We start from the raw sequence: 24,995 nt of genomic DNA on the forward strand, positions 1-24,995 counted from the left end.
AATAACTTTCTTAGCATTGGATATTGTCATAAAAATAATTGATACTATGGTGGGTTAAAATGGCATTTGTTTCAAAGTCCCTGTTTTTTATCCGCACAACTTTCCTGGTGGCACAAAGTGTCAGACACAACTGAGCACCTAAGCACACACCTGGTATCTCAGCTGATAAAGAATCTGCCTTCAATGCAGGAGACCCCAGTTCAATTCCTGGGTCGGGAAGATTCCCTGGAGAAGGGATAGGCTACCCACTCCAGTATTCTTTGGCTTCCCTGGTGGCTCAGAGGGTAAAGAAGCTACCTGTAATGCGGGAGACCTGGGGTCAATCCCTGGGTTGGGAAGATCCCCTGGAGGAGGGCATGGCAATCCACTCCAGTATTCCTGCCTGGAGAATCCCCATGGACAGAGGAGCCTGGTGGGATGCAGTCCATGGGGTTGCAAATAGTCAGACATGGCTAAGCACACACACACACACAAATTGAACTCTAAGAAATAAGAAATATTTTCATTGTCCATGTGTATTTTTTCTTTTGTGCATCAGATTTTCACAGTTTTGCCAATTTTCTTACTAGCATATTCGTGTCTTTCTTCCATAGAAGAGCATTCTTTTGTATTAGGAATAATGACCCATTGTCTGTTATTTACGGTGTACCAATTTTCTTCTATCTAGTTTTGTGCTGTTCGATTTTGCTTTTGGCAGTTTTATTGCATAAACATTTTGAATTTTTATGTGCTCTAATATCAATCTTTTACTTTATGTTCTCTTTCTTTATTTCTATGCTTGGAAATGCTTTCCCCACTCTGATACAGATATTTATCTGGAACAACACATAAATCATGGCTTTATAACTGTTGCTGTTTTTAGTGGTTCTCTTTGGGAAGGGCTGGAGAAGTGAGCAAGGTGCCAAAAGAAATGGGGAAGAGGCCCGATGGAGGGGGAGATGCTGACGAGACTTTCACCTTTGATTATGCTCTGAAGCTCTTGTCCTGTTAACAGGCAGAGAAGATGGATGAGAGGAAGGAAGAAGAAGTCCGCCTGCTGTGAATGACTGCCTTTTGGGAGGACCAAGGAAATCAACAGCCTCTGCCATGGTTGGGACCTCTGTCTGCCGAGCCTCTTGGGCGCCATCCCTCCCAGGGAGCTTGGGGTGACCGCTGGCCTTTCTGCTTGCTTCTTGTCTGGCTAGAAATGGAAGGGGTTCCCAGAGGAGAGCGAAGGGAAGAGGCACACAAGAGAGCATCTTGAGTTGGCCTCTCTGTGAGAGGGTGAGTCATCCTTCTGTGTCCTCCACCCATCTCTACCTGCCCATCTTTCTTCCTTTCCTGAGTTGAAAATCAAAACACATGCTCAGATGTTTGATTCACAATGAGTGATATGGCAGTAATGGGAGAGTTCATGTGACTGAGGGACAAACATTCAAGAATGAAAGGTAAGGGATCCGCCAGAAGGAGCTGAGGGCTCCACATGCCCTGGAATTTGACCCCCGAGGCAGCTACCATCTGTGTCTCCCCATGAGGCCAGTCTTGTTTTCCCGACTAATCCCACAATCACCATCAATACCAATAATTCTTGATCTTGGTTGTTATGATCAGAGCTGTTTGTGCTATGGGACTTATTCCTGGGATTATCCATAGAATCAGTAGAGAAAATGAGAATTGGGGAACAGAACAATGTTAAAGAGTAAATATGTCACCTTTAATTTTCTTTACATGGCTGCATGCGTGCTAAGTCACTTCAGTCGTGTCTGACTCTTTGAGACCCCATGGACTGTAGTCTGCCAGGCTCCACCGTCCATAGAATTCTCCAGGAAAGAATACTGAAGTGGGTTGCCATTTCCTACCCCAGGGGATCTTCCCAACCCAGGGATCGAATCTGCTGCTGCGTTGGCAGGTGGGTTCTTTAACATCAGTGCCACGACTTAGCAACTGAACAGCCACCACCGTGGTTGAGGTTTTAGCTGAATTCCGCTCTAAAGTGATGGGCTTCCCAGGTGGCGCTAGTGGTAAAGAATCTGCCTGTCAATGATTTGAGACAAGATTTCAATCTTTGAGCCAGGAAGGTCCCCTGGAATAGGGAATAGTAACCTCTTCCAGTGTCCTTGCCTGGAAAATTCCATGGACAGAGAAGCCTGGCAGGCTGTGGTCCATGGGTCATGAGTCGGACACGACTGAGCGCATACACACACGCTCAAGTGAGAGCGAGTGAGCACCTTTGAAGGAGATTGTCCTGCTCCTGGTGTTTCACATAAGGATAAGATGGATTTAAGATGGGGTAGGGTCCTAGGAAAGCCACATGAAGGAGATGGAGTGAATGCTACTGTCTGTATCTATCTGAATCTGACGTTAAACATAAAAATGTTTTCCATGTATTTCTTTACATTCATTTATCCAATCCAGCTGATTGTTACTCCAACTGGAGTGTGTTTTGGGGAAGATCTGACTCAAAATACAGGCTCCTTGCTGTTGCTGTTCAGTCACTAAGTCACCAGTCATTAAATCCAACTCTTTGTGACCCCATGCACTGCAGCACTCCAAACTTCCCTGTCCTTCACTGTCTCCTGGAGTTTGCTCAGACTTACGTCCATTGAGTTGATGATGCACCCAACCATCTCATTCTCTGACATCTCCTTCTCCTCCTGCCTTCAATCTTTCCCAGCATCAGAGTCTTTTCTAATGAATCAGCTCTTCTCATCAGGTGGCCAAAGTATTGGAGCTTCAGCTTCAGCCTCAGTCCTTCCAATGAACAGGCTCGTTAGTGAGTGATAAACTCAACTTGGGGTCCCTACATAGGTGTGTCTAAGCAAAGACATTTGACCTTCATAGACTCTACTGGTGGTGAAACTTCCTATAGTTCCTGGACTCCTTCATGAGTGAGTGCAGCTGTCCCAGGGTTCATGGTGGAGGGGATTCATCTTTGTATTTCATGATAGTTCTCTTGATTTCTGATTCAGATCTGGCTCAAGCCCAGGGCCCTGGAGGAGAGTAAAATTTGAGGCAGTAAGTCAAAAAGAAGATCTATGCAGGGCACCAGAGGGGAGGCAAATCCTTTTTGCTTTCCAGGAGTGATAACTGAAGAGGAGAAAGATGAACATGCAAGTACATAATTTATTACGTATATTGATTTGATTTGAGGAAGTGGGAGTATCTATAGGTCAGCGGAACCCAGAAGCTCAACAGACTCCTGACTCCTCTCATACATAATTTATCTCCTTCCCCTTTATATCTTCATTCTTTTATGTGGCTCAAAACCTCCACTGTCTTTCCTGACCTCTCTCCATGGAGGAGCTCACTAGACTATTAGAACTCTGTCTCCAGTCGTAGGCATGTGCTTGGCTTAGTCTCTCAATCATGTTTGACTCTTTGTGACCCCATGGACTATAGCCCACCAGGCTCCTCTGTCCTTGGGGATTCTCCAGGCGAGAATAGTGGAGTGGGTTGCCATTCTCTTCTCCAGGGGATCTTCCTAACCCAGGGAATGAATTTAGGTCTCCGTCATCACAGGCATATTCTTTATTGTCTGAACCACCAGGGAAGCCCTAATTACTGTTTATTTAATTTACATGTGGATTCCTTTTCACAGGGCTGCTCCGGGCTCGCCTCACTTGCTTCTGTGATCCCAAGAATGCAGACGAGCTCCCAAGTCTGCACATCTTCACTCCTTGTTTTGTCTGTCTTGACATAATGGCTCATCTGTACAATTTCTTTTGAAATTGTGAATTTAACTCTTCCATGCCGTCCACTCTGTACCATAGAGAAGTAGAAAGTATTTCTCAAACTTTGCTTTACATTGAAATCATCTTGGGGGGTAAGACCAGGATTCAGTGTTTTTTGCCGCTCTCCAACTGAAATCAGTGGTATTCTTTTTTTTTTTTTTTTTTTTTGAGAGCCTGTGGACCAGAGCCTTGCTATCTCAAAGTGTATGGGATGTCTCAGACTGGCAGGGTGGGCATCAATGGAGCTCATTAGAGATATAGAATCTTAGGCATCCCTTCTGGACTTCCCTGGTGACTCAGAAGGTTAAGCGTCTGCCTGCAATGAGTGAGACCAGGGTTCGATCCCTGGGTCGGGAAGATCCCTTGGAGAAGGAAATGGCAACCTACTCCAATACTCTTGGCTAGAAAATCCCATGGACGTAGGAGCCTGGTAGGCTATAGTTCATGGGGTCACAAAGAGTCGGACACAAATGAGCAACTTCACTTTTCTGTCCTGCTGAGTCCAAATCTGCAGTTAAATAAGACTCCCAGGTAATTCATGTACACACTGAAGTTTGAGAAGACTGAGGACTCTCCAATCAGTAAGTCCCAATCTACACTGTCTTCCTTTCCATCCCCTTCAGTCAGGACGGATACACTGAGTCCAACAAGGTTAGGTTTATTTAGCTTGTTACTATATGGGAAAGTGCATATCCCAGAAACCATGGGGCATGAAGGGCAAAGGGAAGTGGAAGGGGAAGAGTCTTATTATAGGGTTTAGTTTTGTGCTGTATGATTTTAAGAGCAGTGGACTGACTGTCACATTAATCCTCTCCACTCTTAGGTGAAAATGAACAAGATCCAATCACTAAACACTGAATTGCTTCTCCTTACCTTCCTTTTGACTTCCCTGATAGCTCAGTTGGTAAAGAATCCGCCTGCCATGCAGGAAACTCCAGTTCAATTCCTGGGTCAGGAAGATCCCCTGAAGAAGGGATAGGCTACCCATTCCGGTTTTCTTGGCCTTCCCTTGTGGCTCAGCTGGTAAAGAATCCACCTGCAATGCGGAAGACCTGGGTTCGATCCCTGGGTTGGGAAGATCTCCTGGAGAAGGGAACAGCTACCCACTCCAGTATATTGGACTGGAGAATTCCAGGGACTGTATAGTCCATGGGGTTGCAAACTGTCAGACATGACTGAGTGACTTTCACTCACCTTCCTTTTGTTTTGGCTGTGCTGTGAGGCATGCAGGATCTTAGTTCCCTAACCAGGGATCAAACCCAGGCTCAAGACAGTGGAAATGCAGAGTCTTAACCACTGGCCACCCTTACCCTTGTTTTTCTGATAGCACCACCCAATCTAGAATGAGACTCCACTTTCTTGAATTCTTCTTCATGAGAAAGGCATTTTGGCATCCCTGCTGGTCAGGGAGTGAAAGAGCCTTGATGCTCATAAGTAGTTCAGTATTTTTATAGCACAAAACTAGAGACAGTCACATCATGCTGCTGACTTACATTAAGTTGTATAACAGGGTGCTGTAAAAGGTTTTTTGGTAACAATAACTTAAGACGTGAAGCACTGCTCCTGGCTATTCTTGTGCTGACAGAAGATGAGAAGGTTGGATGGCATCACCGACTCGATGGACATGAGTTTGAGTAGACTCTGAGAGTTGGTGACGGACAGGGAGGCCTGACGTGCTGTAGTCCATGGGGTCGCAGAGTCAGACAAGACTGAGCAACTGAATTAACTGACTGGCTTGAATGTTTAGGCTCCAAGGAGACCTTGCCGAGCTGAGCCAACACTGCTGGGTCTTCCTCAGCTCCAAGGAGGGCGGAATGCTGGTTGCCGGGGGCTGAGAGGAGGCGGGTGAGCACTCGCTAATCAGTGGGTGTTACGTTTCACTTTTACAAGATGAATAAATTCTCAAAACCTGCTGCTCAACCATATTGTATTGTACTCTTTAAAATCTAAGAGGGCAGATCTCATGTTCACTGTTCTTATCACAATAAAACAGAAACGAAACTAACAAAAGAGATTTGGAAAGAAGAAGGGGGCTTCGGGGAGAGAATGTTAAGGAGGGTGTTCTGAGGGTGTTGAGTGTGGGAGTCATCTTTTTCCTGTCTCTACTGAGAAAAGAGCCACGAGGACACATTTTCCTTAAAGACTGTCCTGGTTCCGAATGGAGGGTCTGAGCTCTGATTTTACCCAGTGGTTGTTCATTGGCAGAACCTGTAGACAAGCTCCAGGGGCACTGAGGAGGTCCTTTGTCTAGAAGATGGTAAAAGGCTGAGCTGATGAGGAGAGGGCCACAGCCATCACCAGAAACCCATCTTCTACCTATTTTCTGTGGGCACCAGATCGATAAGACAGGGAATCCTAGGTTTCTCATGGCAACTGGTTTACTAGGGAGACCAGGATCTTCAGGCAGGTCTCACTTAATCTCTTGAAAGGTAAAAGCATCCCATACAAAGGGTTTAGGGTGGACCAACCATTAGAAGCATCCTTGATAATCTCAGCCTCTGCACTTGGACATCATCTGAGAAGCAATGTGCCCCAGATATGAAAGTTCATGTCTTCCATGAAGCCTGACTCCTTTCCCTTTCTAAAACAGCCCAAGAGAAGAGAGAGGAGAAGAGGAAACAATTAGAGTAAGCAGCTATTAATGATAAAGCTTACATTCACATCAGGTATAGGCAACGCTTGCTCCTTGGAAGAAAAGTTATAACCAATGTAGACAACATATTAAAAAGCAGAGACATTACTTTGCCAACAAAGGTCCATCTAGTCAAGGGTATGGTTTTTCCAGTAGTCACATATGGATATGAGAGTTGGATCATAAAGAAAGCTGAGTGTCGAATAATTGATGCTTTTGAACTGTGATGTTGGAGAAGACTCATGAGAGTCCCTTGAACTGCAAGGAGATCCAACCAGCTCATCCTAAAGGAGATAAGTCCTGAATATTCTTTGGAAAAACCGATGCTGAAGCTGAAACTCTAATACTTTGGCCACCTGATGCAAAGAACTGACTCATTTGAAAAGATCCTGATACTGGGAATGATTGAAGGCAGGGGGAGAAGGGGAAGAGAGAGGATGAGATGGTTGGATGGCATCACCAACTCGATGGACATGAGTTTGAGCAAGCTTCGGGAATTGTTGATGGACAGGGAGGCCTGGCATGCTGCAGTCCATGGGGTCACAAAGAGTCAGACACGACTGAGCAATTGAACTGAACTGAGCTGAACTGATAGGCAATCCCATGGCAGCCTTGCAGAGCCTGGTTTATCACATGAGTACCACTGAGATTCAGTGTCAGCTTGTCAATATAGACAGTCCACAATGATGTATACCACAATTAATCAGCTATCAGGCTAACTATCTAATCAAGCACATATCTCTTTATACTGCCCACAAAACTATGCTTTTTTTTTTTTTTTTTGGTCAAAAGTCTTGCTGAAATCAAGACCTGGTATCTCAAGAAAGCTTTAAGGCCGGCATGCTTATGATTAACCCTCTGACTCCCAGACATTGCCCCTTCCTTTGCCAAATGGTTACAAAATGCTATCTTGTTGGGACTTAACACGGTGATGATTAGAGCTATAATGGCTCTTTTGAAGAACTCTGGGCACCTCCCTATTATCTGATTTTATTCACTGTCAGACCTCTAGGTGGGGACAGAGTCCCAGAAACTCTGGCAGATATTTAGCCAGGCTTGGAGACTTGGAACCGTGGTCTTGGCAACAGGACCCGGTGGAAGCTGTGGCCTGAGGGAAAGTGTTCCACTTGTGATGTGATTTCTACCCTGCTTCTTTTTCCTGGGCTCATTAGAGACTCTCTGGTCTTCTCCCTCCACTCTGGTCTCCTTCACTACCTTTTTGGTTTCTTTTTCAATAAGATGCTTGTGATGATGTGAATACATTTTCGAATGTTTCCCATACTCTTTCAGCTGTCTTGCTTTTTAAGGCTTTGCAATGGACCAATTTGCTCTACTTGAATCATTTGAAATCTATTTTTAGTAAAGCTTCTGGAACATTGATGATTTTCAGTGTTCCCTCTCTTTATCTTTCTTTTCCTCTTTCTTCTCTTAAATTTTTCCAATACACAGCTATACTTTCGTATTGGAGTTTAGTTGGTATACAATGTTGTGTTAGTTTCAGGTATACAGCAAGTTGATTCAGTTATATGTATACATGCATCTATTCGTTTCCCTAAATAACACGAGGAACTCTCCTCTTTCTTCTTTAAATTAAAAATCCTTTGTTTCTAATCTGTTGGAGTGGTTTGTAACATCCCCTCAAATCACATGGAGTCACAGCATCACAGATGTATAGAGTATTTTAGTTTTATTATTATATGCTCTCAATTTTTATACTTTCTAAGAGAGAGTTTTATCCCATCAAATAATATTCCCATGAAGCCCCAGAGGTTAGAATGTGGAATTTCAGAGTGTGGACTCTGGGGCCCAGCTACATGGTTTCAATGATCAGCTTCACTTTGTGTCTGCTGCACAACTTTTGAGGAATAACTTCATCTCTCTGTGCCCAACTTCAACATCTATGAAATAGGAGCAAAACATAGCATCAACCTCAACCATCAACATAGCTAATGTTATTCTGTGCAAAGCAGTAGAAAGCCGTGACTGGCAAAATTCAGCACACAGCTGATGGAATCAATAAATGGGTGTTGAATGCCTGCTAGGTCTCAGACACTGTTCTAGGCACTAAAAAATATAAACCAATAAATACTTCTGTATCTTAACTAGTGCTGACAATTTTTCTGAAGAATGAGGAAGTAGAGAACGGGAGTGGGAAAGGAGTTGTACACATATACACATATATATTTATATGAGGTTTATCTTAGGAAATTGGCTGACATAACTGTGGAATTGTGGGGGCTGGCTGAGTTTCCAACTCTGAACTCTGCAGCAGGCTCAAAGGTCAGACAGGAGTTGTTGTAATAGTCTTAAGTCCAAAATTTGTATGGGAAATTGGTGGACAGGAAGCCTAGGGTTTCTATGTTATAGTTTTGAGGTGGAATTCCTTCTTCTTTGGGAAACTTGAGTTTTTAACCTTTATGACCTTCAACTGATTGGATGAAGCTTACCTACAGTATCAAGGGTAATCTTTATTTAAAGTGAACTGACTGTAGATGTCAATCACATCTACAAAACACCTTCACAGCAACATATAGACTGATGTTTGATCAAAAAATTAGGCACTGTAGCTGAGCCAGGTTGACCCATAAAAGTAGCCATCATAGGAGAGGAGCACACTCTACTGTTAGAGTTGGTGACATGTGAACTGAGATCTAATTAAAGTTGAAAGATGGAGCATACAAATACTGAAGACAGATAGCAGAGAGGGGGCAGTCTGAACCAGGACCTTGAGATGAGAGTATCTAACACACATTGGCTACCATTTGCAAGGATCTTCTTATGCTTTAACTATAGTTTTATGCTTTTCTGTAAGTCTCTCTATTTCCATTGTTTCTCTTAGAATCTTTAGATTTAGTCGTTAAACCATTTGGTTGCTTAAAATGCCTCACTGAATGTACCATATAAAAAAATAAGATGATGGCACAATTTACAAAGTCCAACATCTCAGCACAACAATGATGCCTCCAGCATTGTTCATTCACTCTGATTCTGCCACAGGAGGTTTTATTTTGCTCTGGAATGCTAGTGAAGTTTATGTATTTGTTTAAAATGATAAACAAGAAGTCATGCCTATGTGACATTTTAGAGTTAAAATTTGCCAGGGGTCCTAGTAAATGCACAACACACACCTGAGTGTGCATACAATCACACGCGCACGCACATGCATCCTTCCTCTTCCTTTCTGAGATGGTCTCCTGCGACCTCGTGTTCTGAAAGGCAGTTCTTGCTGATCCTTTATTGTTTGCCTCAGAATATATTGCGGGCTTCCCAGGCAATGCAGTGGTAAAAACTCCACCTGCCAATGCAGAGATGCAAGAGATGAGGGTTCGCTCCTTGAATAGGGAAGATTCCTTGGAGTAGGAAATAGCACCCCACTCCAGTATTCACGCCTGGAATAATCCCATGGACAGAGGTGCCTGGTGGGCTACAGTCCATGGAGTCTCAAAGAGTTGCATTCAACTGAGAATGAGCACACACACAGAATATACTGCAGATTTAGACGTGTGTTCCCAGGAATAATGCCGAGGACTGTGCAAGCTTTTTTTTTTTTAAATTTTTTAAATTGAGGGAATGTTTCACCTCTGTAGGATTTCTGAGACTGAAGCACTGTGCTTTCTGCCCATTAGACTTTTCTTTTATGTTGTTCAGTTTGGTTTCCCTGTGAGGGGACAGCTATGCAAACGAAAATTCCAAGGGTGGTACCTGATAGTCGGACCTTGTCATCTTCTGTATGGCGTGTAACCTTTCGCATTATTCTAATGAAAATGGCATTTATGATGGCAGCCTTCTGTGAACTTTCAAAAGGCAGTTATGATAAAATTGCTACCTGGAAGTCAGATAGCCACTTTAACTTTGAATTGTGTAACAATATAGCAGGGCTGGAGAGAAACCAAAGCAAAATTTTCTTTCCCCTCTAAGAACTCAGCTTTGATATTCATGTTTCATGTCCACACTGAGTTGAAATCTACAATGCTAGGAAACAGAGCAGTTTTTGAAAGAAATGGAAGATAGGTCATCTCCTGGGAATTTTGTGGGTGAGGTTTGCACCATTTGCTTCTCCAAAGGATGAAGATAATGCTCACTGGAATTTACCTGTGCCAATGCTCTGAACCTTTTGAAATTCCTATTTTGGTTTGAAACTATCCCCCTAAAGGGTCAGAATTTTCTGCCTCGGTTACCTGAAAGCTGACATTCCCCTGCGGCAACCAAATGTATAGAGGTGTTTAAAGCAAAGTCCTCTGATATGATTGAATTGGAGTGACCATGTACATAGCTTTTGCATTTGCTAACTTTTCATGACACATCTCAGGAGCCTCTAAACATCAGACTGTAAATGCTTGTTGATGTTGAACATCATTCAATTAGTTTTCAGAATATCTTTGGGACAGAATCAAGCTCACCTTTGTCTTCCCTATTTTGTCAGTTTGATACTGACTGTCAGAGATGCCTTGCATCTTTCAACGAGATCCATTGATCTGCCTCCAGGACTTCCTTTACATTTGGACACATCAATTATACCTCGTTGCTTTGTGATTGGTCAAACTTGCCCTATGGATGTTTCTTCCCTGAGCTTGCATAGTCCCCCTAGAAAGGCCATGCTCACAATGAATAATTCCCAAAGCCTTGGGCCCTTGTCATTCTGTGAAATAAAATGTACTTTTATGCCATGTCTTGTTTGATTCTCACAGGAACTCTAGAAAGATTTCCCCTGAATATTTTTTGTACATATTGATATTGTGTGTGTTTTTTTTCCCTTCCAAGTCCTGCTTTTAAGAGAAAGCTGAGTAAGGAGAGCAAGACCTGGAAGCCTGAATCATGCCTCTAATTTAATATTTCCAGGGAAACTGCCACCTCTTCATTTAAAGTGGAGTCACAAATCCATATTTCTTCTCTCTCTTTTCTCCTAAGTCTGACAAGAATGGCTCTCTCCGAACTCAGCCAGCAGTAAGCCAAACCTCCTAAAGGAAATTATAGTGTGAACAGGAGGGGAAGTGTGACAGTTATCAGCTCACAATGTGACAGATGCATCCATCACGCCTGCTTTTAGGCCCAGGGTGTAGGGAAAGGAAAAAGGCAGTAAAGCAAATAGAAGAGTGGAGGGCTTGACAGACAGGACAATAAGCACAGCTGTTGTTAACCTCTGACTGCGCCCTGGCCTCTGTGTCCTCCTCACGCCTGAGTCTGCCATCTGGTACCTTCCTGAACCCAAGGGAGGTGCAAACCTCGCTCCGTCAACAGCTTTCTTGGGTTCTCTTCTACTATTATTATTTTAAAGCATTATTTATTTATTTACTTGGCTATGTTGGATCTTAGTTGTAGCATTCAGGATCTTCCTTGCCACATGGCATGTGAAATCTTAGTTCCAGGGATTGTCCCCTGCTTTGGAAGGCAGATTCTTTACCATCAGACGGCCAGGGGAGTCCCTCTTTTATTATTTTTCACTTTTTATTATCTTATTTGGCATGATTTTTAATTATCCAAGAGTTATTCAATGATATGTTGCTGTGATAAAGTTTTATTTCCACTGGAATCTTTAAGAAATTTTAATTGTGGAAAGAAACATCTCACAGCATAAAGTTCACTCTCTTAACCATTTTAAAGTGTACAGTTCAGTACTGTTAGGTATATTCACACTGTTGGGCAGCAGATCTCCTGCGTATTTTCATCTTGTGAAACAGAAACTCCATACTGGCTGAACTAGAGCTCCCCGTTTCCTCTTCCCTCCAGCCCCTAGCAACCACCATTCTACTCTCCATTTCTTGAAGTTTGACTACTTTAGCGGTCTTGTATCAGTGGAATCTTATAGTGTTTATCCTTTTGTGAATGACTTATTTCACTTAACATAGTGCCCTCAAGATACGTCCATGTAGTAGCATGTGATAAAATTTCCTTCATTTTTTAAGGCTGAGTAATATTCCATTGTGTGTGTATGCTACATTTCCTATTTTCCGTCATCCTTTGTTGGACACTTGGATCCCTACCATGCCTTGGCGGTTGTGATAATGCTATGATGAACATGAGGGTGTCCTTTGGATTCTTTTTTTGCACAAATGTGTTTCAAATATAGGGACAAACTACAGCTAGAGATCTTTTAGGAGTCCTCTTAAGAAGAGTTGCTAGCCTATAATATAATATGTAGAAATGTATGCAAAATAAATGACATTAAAAATGCTCCACAAGTGAAGAGAATTAGGGAGATAAGATTGGAAGTATAGCTTCAAGTTGTCCTTTGCTCGAAGAAAAACAAAAAGAGAGCTGTGGAGAAATGAAACGCATGTGTGGGCTGCATGTTGGGGAAGCTTCTATTGCCCCCACAAGGATAAAGAGAATAGAGTGAAGTGTGTAGATGGGAGTGGAATATCATGTTTCAGGTGAAGATGTCTCATTTGAGAATCCCCATTCCATGTTCAACTGATCATCCTGTTTTCCATCAGAATCACACATCACATTAATCAGCACTCCTGAAACACAAACATTTGGTGGCCCTTAGCCTATGGAGTAAAACTCTCTATCTTCACCTAGCTATAGGAGATCTTTATGATGTGGCCCTGAATGTGTTTTATTATTTTATTCCTCACTCATTTCATGGAAGCTGTGTGGGGGCAGATTTTGCTGCTTGACCTAGGTTTTTATCTCAAACCTGTCAACCTTCTAATTGTGTGATCTTCAACTACTTATCTAGCCTCTTGGAATCCCAGTTTCCTCATCTTTAGAAGAGAGATGACTCTACCTACCTTGGTGGTAAAGATTAAATAGAGTAATACTTATTTAAAAATTTGTATATTTAGCAAATTAAAAAAAATTCCTACCTGAATCTTATTTCCTATTAATTATACCTTGTGAGTGTCCTTGGTGGCTCAGATGGTGAAGAATCTGTTTATAATGCAGGAGACCTGGGTTTGATCCCTGGGTCAGGAAGATCCCCTGGAGAAGGGAATGGGAACCCACTCTGGTATTCTTGCCTGGAGAATTTCATGGTCAGAGGAACCTGGCGGGCTACAGTCCACAGGGTCGCAAAGAGTTAGGCATGACTGAGCGACTAACAGACACACATCCCTATCCAATTGTCCAATGATTGGTTACTTCTCTGACTTTAACTTTGCTCATGTCCTACTCTTTACGTATAAAACATTCATCTTTTCTACACAATTCAGATCTTAACTATTTCCCAAGGCCTAAATCAAGTGCTGATTCCTATATGGAGGCTTTCTTGGTGAATGTGAGTGGTGACAGGCAACTTGGCAAAGGTATGACATTGTGATACATTTAAAAGTAAATCTGTCATCCAAATCCCAGCTTCTCTTGTATGTCACACAACCACGTTAATCCAATAGAGTTTAGGTTTCATTCAACCAGTGGAATAGAATGAAAAGTGCAGCTTCTGACATTCAAGTCAGGCTATCTAAATCTCCCTGCATGTGTATGTGCTAAGTCAACTCAGCCCTGTCTGACTCTTTGCTACCCCATGAAATGTAGTCCATTTTGGTTCTTCTGTCCTTGGGGTTATCCCAGCATGAATCCTGAAGTGGGCTACCATTCTCTTCTCCAGGGGGATCTTCCTGACCCAGGGATCAAACCCACATCTCCTGTGGCTTCTGCATTGCCAGGTTGATCCTTTACCACTGCACCACCTGGGAAGCCCCAAAATTTCATGATCAAACATTTAAGCTTTTTTTGTAAAGGAAGTATGAATATTTGGGGATGTGGTAGATAGAGAAGGAAAAGATATGAGTTGCCCATCCCTGTGTCTCATACTCCTGGGCCAAGGTAATCTACTTGAATGGCTTAGGAGTCCTCTCTGAGAATACATCAAGCTCAGCTGTAGTCATTCTCTCTCTCTGTTCTTTGAATTCTTCATGCAGGAAAGTCTTTAGGCTTAAATTGGTACCTAGAGCATCTTTGAAAGAAGCAAACTGAGTATCCAGCTGGGCACTTTCCTTCCCCATACAGTCATTGTACCCTCCTCCCATCTCCACCCTGACCTTCGCCCATGTATATCCCTTGCAATCAAGCTTGGTCCTGACTGGTCTCCCAAAGCTATCACATCAGAGGCAATGACTATTCCTCATTGAAATATCCTGTTAGGACTGGATCAGAGGACCAGGATCTGATTATTATCATTTCAATTACTTCATCTTAATTGGGAGAAATCACACCATTCATATGGCTAGGTTCTACTGACAAACATCTGTTGTTCAGTTGCTAAGTCATGTTGGACTCTTTGTGACCCCATGGACTGCAGCATGTCAGGCTTCCCCTGTCCTTCACCATCTCCCAGAGATTGCTCAAACTCATGAAGCTTGTCATCTCCTGAAATCTGTGTCCAGCAGCCCTCAAAAATGTCTGTGTGTTGTTTTTCCCTCAGTGCAGTTAGCTGAGTAAATGCTTCAGGCTCCTTTATGGAAAGAGTAGGGCAGTTGACACAGTTTATATATATTGTGATGCAGCAAGGACTTTCTTCTGGAGACTTGGCTGGCCTTTTAGGTAATGGGTTCTGGGTCTAAATTGACTCAGTTCCCTAAAGTGTACAAGAGACTGTTTATCTGGGAATATCTTTATTTGTCCTTTAATTTACAAGGATATTTTTCAGGATATAAAATTCTTGCCTGACAATCTTCCCCCCCACCCCCGCCACCCCGCTCATTGACTATGTCATTCCACTGTATTCTCTTCTTCACTCTCTCTGATGAGAAGTCAGATGTTAATCTTATGAGGAATCCCTTTCATGTGATGAATTGCTTCTCTCTTGCTATTTTCAGGATGTCTTTATCTTTTGATATTTTGACTAATAATAACTTACCCTGTCACCATGTCCCTGTTGCCACCATGTGGGGACCTTGAAGCCCAACAGTTTCATAGTCACAGCGAAAACCAGAAAACTAGCAACCTTGAAGGAAGTAGAATAGAGAATGCTTGGCTCTCCTCTTAAGTTTCAGTTCCACAGAATTGTTGTTATTTGACCATCCTGGTAGTTCCCTGAGAAACTCCACTTTCGGGGCTTGTGTTTATTTGGCCTAATTCAGACATTGCTCAATGCAAATAGCCTTTTTTTTCTAAGTGTTTGCCAAAGGTAGAGTACAATTAGTTAATATCACAGCTGCCTGTGGCACTGATAACTAGTGGGGCAAACAGCAATCACACACACAAAGGAAAAAAATAAAGGAAAATTTGGACAATTAGTTGCTTTGAAAAGCTCCAACATGTTCTAGGAAAATCTGGAAGGCCATGACCATATACAGGGCTACATGCATGCTCAGAACACACCTCTGGCAGACCTTGAGCAAACAGGAAGTGAAAGGTAAGCTAGAGTTGTGAACTGCCTGCCCAAGGCATGTCCCAACACATACACAGAGCTCTTTGGCAAAGACTGGGAAACTTACTGATTCCAGGAATTTGAGGAAACCTCTGCTCAGTCATTAGCTAGCCACTATGCTAAACAGCTGAAACTCCAATACTTTAGCCACCTTATGCGAAAAGTTGACTCATTGGAAAAGACTCTGATGCTGGGAGGGTTTGGGGGCAGGAGGAGAAGGGGACAACAGAGAATAAGATGGCTGGATGTCATCACCGACTCGATGGTCGTGAGTTTGAGTGAACTCTGGGAGTTGGTGATGGACAGGGAGGCCTGGCGTGCTGCAATTCATGGAGTCGCAAAGAGTCGCACACGACTGAGCTACTGAACTGAACTGAACTGATGCTAAGCAGAGACTTTAGTGGCTACACGTGACTCAGAAGCAGACTTTACATAATTCAGGAAAGTCAGTAAACAGAGACCAGCAGAACAGTAACAACAGCAAGCACAAAGAGCAGCTGTTTGTGGAACATTTTGGAAAAGCAAATGCCTGAATAAATGTATAAATATATCTTTAGATAAAAAATGGTGTTTACCTAAACTTGGCTTCTTATATGCAGTTATTGGTATTTTTCTTTAGCTGTACAGTCAAGATATGGTCAAACTTTTGCCAAAGCCTCTTTAACCTTTGAAGATGTAATGCTTATTCTGTTTACCACTGTGGCAGATCTTCATATTGCCCCTAGTTCTTCACTATCTCATTATAAATTATATATCCAATGCCCTTTCACTGTGGGAAACCTTTATTTTCTTATCCCATTGATACTGATGTTGGGCCATATGACTTGTAAGCTGAGAGCTTAAATGTGCTGATATTATTTAGCCTTGCTTCCTTATGCTCTGACAATTACCACGAAAAGAATATGCCCTGGGTTGCCACTGACTCAAGAACGAGGAAGAGATGAATGACACAGATCTGCATTCAACCTGCAGGCTGAAGCAAAGCTCTGCTCACTGACAGCCTAAATTGAGCCATCCTAACCAACCAGAAGAAATACAAGGAAGAAAAATAAATGCTGCTATAACTCACTGATTTTGAGAAGGCTTTGTTACACAAGGTTATTGCAGTAGTGGCTAATACAGTCACTAATTGTGTAAACAATGTGATTTTATGACATTTTAATTTTGACAACTTAGACTTTTGTACTGATTTTAGTTTTTCTTGAGTTGATCTAGATTGTAACTCTTTGGAAATCAGAAAAAAATATTTGAAGAATGGGGTTTAAATAAATATAGGGCATCAAATTAATGCCCAATAAAAATTTACTGATGATGAAGTATAAAATTGTCCTACTTTCTTTTTTTATGACAATTCTGCTTCCTAGACCATTTTTGCTAATAATTATCACTAATTTCTTAATGTCCTCTGCAGGTGCAATCTCAGTTACTACTGTAACTGAGAAAGTTAGAACTCTATTTTGAAATGAAACCTCAAAGGACTTTTCAATTCTGATAATGTCTCACCTTCTTATTAATTAAGATCCCTGTGAAACACCAGTACTAGAATATAGAACAGCATTGGACATTTGTTTTCTGTTGATGCTTATTATTCAGAAAATAGATAATTTCTCAGGTCTGACTCACAATTATTTACTAAAACCTACCTGACAAATGGATTTTTTTTGTTAATGGAAGCAGTAGGTAAAAACGGAGTACTAGAAACTCAAAATTGTAAAACTTCAACTGTGTTAAGGCGGGGAAAAAACAGTGTAGAAAAGGTCTATCTACTTTAAGAAAAGAGTGCTTTGTCATCATTAGTTTTTTTTTTTTTTTAGTTTTTTATTTTTTAAATTTTAAAATCTTTAATTCTTACATGCGTTCCCAAACATGAACCCCCCTCCCACCTCCCTCCCCATAACATCTCTCTGGGTCATCCCCATGCACCAGCCCCAAGCATGCTGTATCCTGCGTCAGACATAGACTGGCGATTCAATTCTTACATGATAGTATACATGATAGAATGCCATTCTCCCAAATCATCCCACCCTCTCCCTCTCCCTCTGAGTCCAAAAGTCCATTATACACACCTGTGTCTTTTTTCCTGTCTTGCATACAGGGTCGTCATTGCCATCTTCCTAAATTCCATATATATGTGTTAGTATACTGTATTGGTGTTTTTCTTTCTGGATGACTTCACTCTGTATAATCGGCTCCAGTTTCATCCATCTCATCAGAACTGATTCAAATGAATTCTTTTTAACGGCTGAGTAATACTCCATTGTGTATATGTACCACTGCTTTCTTATCCATTCATCTGCTGATGGACATCTAGGTTGTTTCCATGTCCTGGCTATTATAAACAGTGCTGCGATGAACATTGGGGTACATGTGTCTCTTTCAATTCTGGTTTCCTTGGTGTGTATGCCCAGAAGTGGGATTGCTGGGTCATAAGGTAGTTCTATTTGCAATTTTTTAAGGAATCTCCACACTGTTCTCCATAGTGGCTGTACTAGTTTGCATTCCCACCAACAGTGTAGGAGGGTTCCCTTTTCTCCACACCCTCTCCAGCATTTATTGCTTGCAGATTTTTGGATCGCAGCCATTCTGACTGGTGTGAAGTGGTACCTCATTGTGGTTTTGATTTGCATTTCTCTAATAATGAGTGATGTTGAGCATCTTTTCATGTGTTTGTTAGCCATCCGTATGTCTTCTTTGGAGAAATGTCTATTTAGTTCTTTGGCCCATTTTTTGATTGGGTCGTTTATTTTTCTGGAATTGAGCTGCAGAAGTTGCTTGTATATTTTTGAGATTAGTTGTTTGTCAGTTGCTTCATTTGCTATTATTTTCTCCCATTCAGAAGGCTGTCTTTTCACCTTGCTTATATTTTCCTTTGTTGTGCAGAAGCTTTTAATTTTAATTAGATCCCATTTGTTTATTTTTGCTTTTATTTCCAGAATTCTGGGAGGTGAATCATAGAGGATCCTGCTGTGATTTATGTCTGAGAGTGTTTTGCCTATGTTCTCCTCTAGGAGTTTTATAGTTTCTTGTCTTACGTTTAGATCTTTAATCCATTTTGAGTTTATTTTTGTGTAGGGTGTTAGAAAGTGATCTAGTTTCATTCTCTTACAAGTGGTTGACCAGTTTTCCCAGCACCACTTGTTAAAGAGATTGTCTTTACTCCATTGTATATTCTTGCCTCCTTTGTCAAAGATAAGGTGTCCATATGTGTGTGGATTTATCTCTGGGCTTTCTATTTTATTCCATTGATCTATATGTCTGTCTTTGTGCCAGTACCATACTGTCTTGATGACTGTGGCTTTGTAGTAGAGCCTGAAGTCAGGCAAGTTGATTCCTCCAGTTCCATTCTTCTTTCTCAAGATTGCTTTGGCTATTCGAGGTTTTTTTGTATTTCCATACAAATCTTGAAATTATTTGTTCTAGTTCTGTGAAAAATGTTGCTGGTAGCTTGATAGGGATTGCATTGAATTTGTAAATTGCTTTGGGTAGTATACTCATTTTCACTATATTGATCCTTCCGATCCATGAACATGGTATATTTCTCCATCTATTAGTGTCCTCTTTGATTTCTTTCATCAGTGTTTTATAGTTTTCTATATATAGGTCTTTAGTTTCTTTGGGTAGATATATTCCTAAGTATTTTATTCTTTTCGTTGCAATGGTGAATGGAATTGTTTCCTTAATTTCTTTTTCTACTTTCTCGTTATTTGTGTATAGGAATGCAAGGGATTTCTGTGTGTTGATTTTATATCCTGAAACTTTACTATATTCATTGATTAGCTCTAGTAATATAAAAGCAGTGCTAAGAGGAAAGTTCATAGCAATACAGGCATACCTCAAGAAACAAGAAAAAAGTCAGATAAATAACCTAACTCTACAACTAAAGCAACTAGAAAAGGAAGAATTGGAGAACCCCAGAGTTAGTAGAAGGAAAGAAATCTTAAAAATTAGGGCAGAAATAAATGCAAAAGAAACAAAAGAGACCATAGCAAAAATCAACAAAGCCAAAAGCTGGTTCTTTGAAAGGATAAATAAAATTGACAAACCATTAGCCAGACTCATCAAGAAGCAAAGAGAGAAAAATCAAATCAATAAAATTAGAAATGAAAATGGAGAGATCACAACAGACAACACAGAAATACAAAGGATCATAAGAGACTACTATCAGCAGTTGTATGCCAATAAAATGGACAACGTGGAAGAAATGGACAAATTCTTAGAAAAGTACAATTTTCCACAACTGAACCAGGAAGAAATAGAAAATCTTAACAGACCCATCACAAGCACGGAAATTGAAACTGTAATCAGAAATCTTCCAGCAAACAGAAGCCCAGGTCCAGACGGCTTCACAGCTGAATTCTACCAAAAATTTCGAGAGGAGCTAACACCTATCCTCCTCAAACTCTTCCAGAAAATTGCAGAGGAAGGTAAACTTCCAAACTCATTCTATGAGGCCACCATCATCCTAATACCAAATCCTGACAAAGATGTCACAAAAAGAGAAAACTACAGGCCAATATCACTGATGAACATAGATGCAAAAATCCTCAACAAAATTCTAGCAATCAGAATCCAACAACACATTAAAAAGATCATACACCATGACCAAGTGGGCTTTATCCCAGGGATGCAAGGATTCTTCAATATCCACAAATGAATCAATGTAATTCACCACATTATCAAATTGAAAAATAAAAACCATATGATTATCTCAATAGATGCAGAGAAGGCCTTTGACAGAATTCAACATCCATTTATGATAAAATCTCTGCAGAAAGCAGGAATAGAAGGAACATACCTCAACATAATAAAAGCTATCTATGACAAACCCACAGCAAACATTATCCTCAATGGTGAAAAATTGAAAGCATTTCCCCTAAAGTCAGGAACAAGACAAGGGTGTCCACTTTCACCGCTACTATTCAACATAGTTCTGGAAGATTTGGCCACAGCAATCAGAGCAGAAAAATAAATAAAAGGAATCCAAATTGGAAAAGAAGAAGTAAAACTCTCACTGTTTGCAGATGACATGATCCTCTACATGGAAAACCCTAAAGACTCCACCATCATTAGTTTTTACTTCTCTTTAAATATTGCTTTATTCTGTTTTCACCAGCTTTTTAAGCAAAGAAGCATTTATTAAATTAAAATCAATATGGATATGCAGAGACAAAGTTTGATATGACCCAAAGGGACTAATAATAGCAATCGTCTTGTTATGAAAGGGCTTCCCAGTGGTGCAATGGCAGAGAGTCTGCCTGCCCATGAAAGAGATGAGATGCAGGAGACTGGGCTTCGATCACTCGGTCAGGAAGACCCCCTGGAGAAGGGAATGGCCACCCACTCCAGGATTCTTGCCTGGAAAGCCCCAGGGAGAGAGGAGCCTGGCAGGCCACAGTCCAGGAGGTATAAAGAGCTGGACACGACCGATCACGAATGCACAATAATTTTTAGGTGAGGTGAAACCTGGACCCTCAAAGCCATACCTTATATGTACCTGTTCAAACTTCACTGCTCACAGGTACTGCTTCATTTAAAGTGATGGTGTAATTGATGTGATGATGTTATTATTGGGGAAGATAACTAATAGGAAGACCAAAGACTTAAGTAGTTTATTGCATTGATGAACAGTTGGTTTATTATTATTTTCAAGAAGAAGAGGGATACAGATAGAAAGCCTACTGGAAGTCTACCCTCAGCAAAATTCTTCATATATTGTTAAGCAACTTATTTCCTCGTGCCTTTGGGTCATCACAGTTGCTGTCAGTTTTTACTATTTTGAAAGAGCAAGCTTTGGGAAAGTTCAGTCTATAGGGTCACAAGAATCAGACGTGACTAAGCAACTGAATTCCAAGAGACATCCTAAAATAAATCTGAATTTCCAATGAGCAGGTGGAAACATAAGTATCTAATTTAGTTTCCAGTTCTTATCATTTTAAGAGTACATTTGCAAAACCCAGCTTTGTCTCCTCATGGGTATGTACAAGATGCGGGGGGCTGGTCATCTCTGAACAGGATGCAGTGAGAATTAATTAGCTGATGGGTGACAAGTGCTCTAACTGCCACTGATGATGTGCTGGGGTTATAAGAAAAGATGTGTGTGTGTGTGTGTGTGTGTGTGTGTGTGTGTGTGTGTGTGTGTGTGTGTGTGTGTGTATACATATATACTATCTCTAGTATATGGCCTTTCGTTTCTTTCTCATGATCCTGAGAATGACTCTCCCCCATTTTTATCCAGCTAATTTGGTCATTACATTGAAGATCCACTTGCTTGAGATTTATTTTTTTAATGACTTAGAAGATTAATTTGGAAGGACAGAGTATATCACTTCTTCTGTTGAGTAGGTAGAAAATTAAATCAGCAATCGAAATCTCAGCTGGCTTCCTTCTGTGCTCTGTGAGCTCAAGAGGCTCAAACTAAGGGTGTCACAGTCTTGTCAGCTTCACCTGAGAAGTGAAGAGGGTGTGCATCACCGGTATCCCTGCTCTGGACCATTGGCTCAGCTGAAATGAGAGACCAGCTTGAAGCTCTGTATTCCCCTCCCTTTGCAGGCATTGTTCTTTCCTCAGGCACTCAATGACTTAAATTACAGAATTGGCAGTGACTTTTCAATTTTAGAATGCTAATTGAATGTACTTGTGTGAGATGAGAGACTTGGGATGCTCCAGGGAGAGCCGTCTAAATTTCACTGAGATTTTTACAATCAACAGGCTCAGACACAGGTGTGGTGCAGTAGAGGGGAGGGCATTCAGTGGAACAGTTGTTGCTGTCCTTGAAATTCCTGCTTTGGATCATTACTGAATGAGGTCTGTTAGTCCTCTTCTTTTTCTATTGTTGTTGTTGTTTTTCAGGCTCCAACTGGACAACAGTTTAGACTGTTGCTCAGTCTCACGTCTATTCTTTGCTACCCTATGGGCTGCGGCATGCCAGGCTTCCCTGTCCTTTAGTATCTCCTGGCGTCTGCTCAAGCTCATGTCCATTGAGTCGGTGAAGCCATCCAATCCTCTCCTTCTCTGTCACGTTATTTATTTCATTCCTTCTTTATTTTTGACTGCTGGGCCTTCGTTGCCATGTTGGCGTTTCTCTAGTTGTGCTGAGTGTGGGCTACTCTCGAGCTGCAGTGCACAGGCTTCTCATTGCCGTGACTTCTCTTGTTGCGAAGCACAGGCTCTAGGGTGTTTGGGCTTCAGTAGTCGTGGCGCCCAGGCTCTAGGGCACAGGCTCAATAGTTGTGGCATGTGGGCTTAGTTGCACTAGGGCATGTGGGGTCTTCCTGGATCAGGGATTGAAACCGTGTCCCCTGCATCTGCAGGCGGAAATACTGAGCCACCAGAGAAACCTAAGTCTACTTTTGAAGCTCACTTGTTGATATTTGATATTGATTATTGATAGCAATAATATTGATGGTAATATTGATGATAATGTTGATGAGATGAGTATAAATTAGGCAACATTGGAGTGTGTAGCAGTGTCTTCATTAGCCTGGGATGCTATAACAAAATACCATAGATTGGGTACTTTGAACAGCAATTATTTATTTCTCACAGTTCTGAAGGCTGGAAGTGCCAGATCAGGGGGCCTGCATGATTGGGCTCTGGTGAGGGCCCACTTTCTATAGGAGATTGCCTTTTACCTTCACATGGCCAAAAGTGAGCACACCTAGCCCTCTGGCCTCTTCTTACAAGGTCAATAATTCCATAATGTACTCCACACTAATGACCTAATTCAAAGGCCCCATCCTCAAATACCATCACACCAGTGTTGGAGTTCAACATACAAATTTTGCTAGGACATAAATGTTCAGTTTCTTGCTAGGAGTAAAAGCAACAATTCTTTCAAAATCCCAAGTGGTACTTTATAAAGACACACCCACCACCCCCCCCCACACACACACACACAACACCAGTACACATCAGAGTGAATGATTTTATGGAAATGAGAACAGGAGTTCAATAATAGGATCTTCCAGTTAGCAATTTTACTGACTGAAATGTCTGCATCTGTAGTTGTTCTAGTGATACAACCTTGACCAGGGCAGACTTAATGTTTTCCTCTGCTTGGCTGCACTTCAGGCAGACTTTTTCCTGCCTAGAGGCCCTGGATGTCCCTTTTCTTAGAACATGTACTTTAGAAGACTAGTAGTTGTAAATTCTTTGCTTTTTGAAATGTATGCAAATCTTCATCCAGCTTCTCACCAGTTTTACAGCCCAAGATATGACTTTCTCAAGGACTCAGGAACCATCTCTGAAGCTTAAATATCAAGTAAGAAACACCTCTGCACACCCATCTCCTGTCTCTGTGGGGGGTGGGGGCTAACTTGGATGGGTGCCGACTGGAAACCTGATGGCACAATTAAGGAGAAAACTGTTCACAAATATGATAGAAGGAGAAGGGGGTGACAGAGGATGAGGTGGTTGGAAGGAATGCACCGATACAATGGGCATGAGTTTGAGCAAACTCTGGGACATAGGGAAGGACAGGGAAGCCTGACATACTGCAGTCCACGGGGTCACAAACAGCTGGACACGACTCAGTGACTGGACAATAACCACCATGTGGGCAATGCATCTCCTTCAACGTGCTTACGCTCATGCTTAAGCCCCTCCCCGCCTTTGGTTTCAAGTGGAATTCATTCCTTTAGGTTCTATCTCCCATTGCAATATCCTGAGTAAAATCTTCCTTTCCTCCTTATATAAATTTATTTATTTTAATTGGAGGTTAATTACTTTACAATATTGTATTGGTTTTGCCACACATCAACATGAATCCACCACAGATATACATATGTTCCCCATCCTGAACCCCCTCTCTCCTCCCTCCCCGTACCATCCCTCTGGGTCATCTCAGTGCACTAGCCCCAAGCATCCAGTATCATGCATCGAACCTGGACTGGCAACTTGTTTCATATATTATATTATACATGTTTCAATGCCATTCTCCCAAATCATCCCACCCTCTCCCTCTCCCACAGAGTCCAAAAGACTGTTCTATACATCTGTGTCTCTTTTGCTGTCTCGCATACAGGGTTATTGTTACCATCTTTCTAAATTCCCTATATACACATTCTTTATCCCCTGCGATTTTTGCTTTGACATCCTACCTGTTTGAGAATTGAAGTTACAAAATTCACAGAGGCAAAAAGATACAGGATTGACAAAGAAGACTGAGGAAGCTTTAGGGAGATTGTAGATGGGAAGTGAGGATTATTATATCCTCCTAACACTGAGAGTTAGTCGGCAATCTACATTTCAAATGCAATTCTGGTCAGCAAATAAGCTCAAGTCCAATACTCAGAATATAAGTGATTATAGAAAATATATAATTGTTTGCAGTTGTCAGTAA

The sequence above is a fragment of the Capra hircus genome, chromosome 20, assembly GCF_001704415.2.
Source record: "Capra hircus breed San Clemente chromosome 20, ASM170441v1, whole genome shotgun sequence".
NCBI lineage: Eukaryota > Metazoa > Chordata > Mammalia > Artiodactyla > Bovidae > Capra > Capra hircus.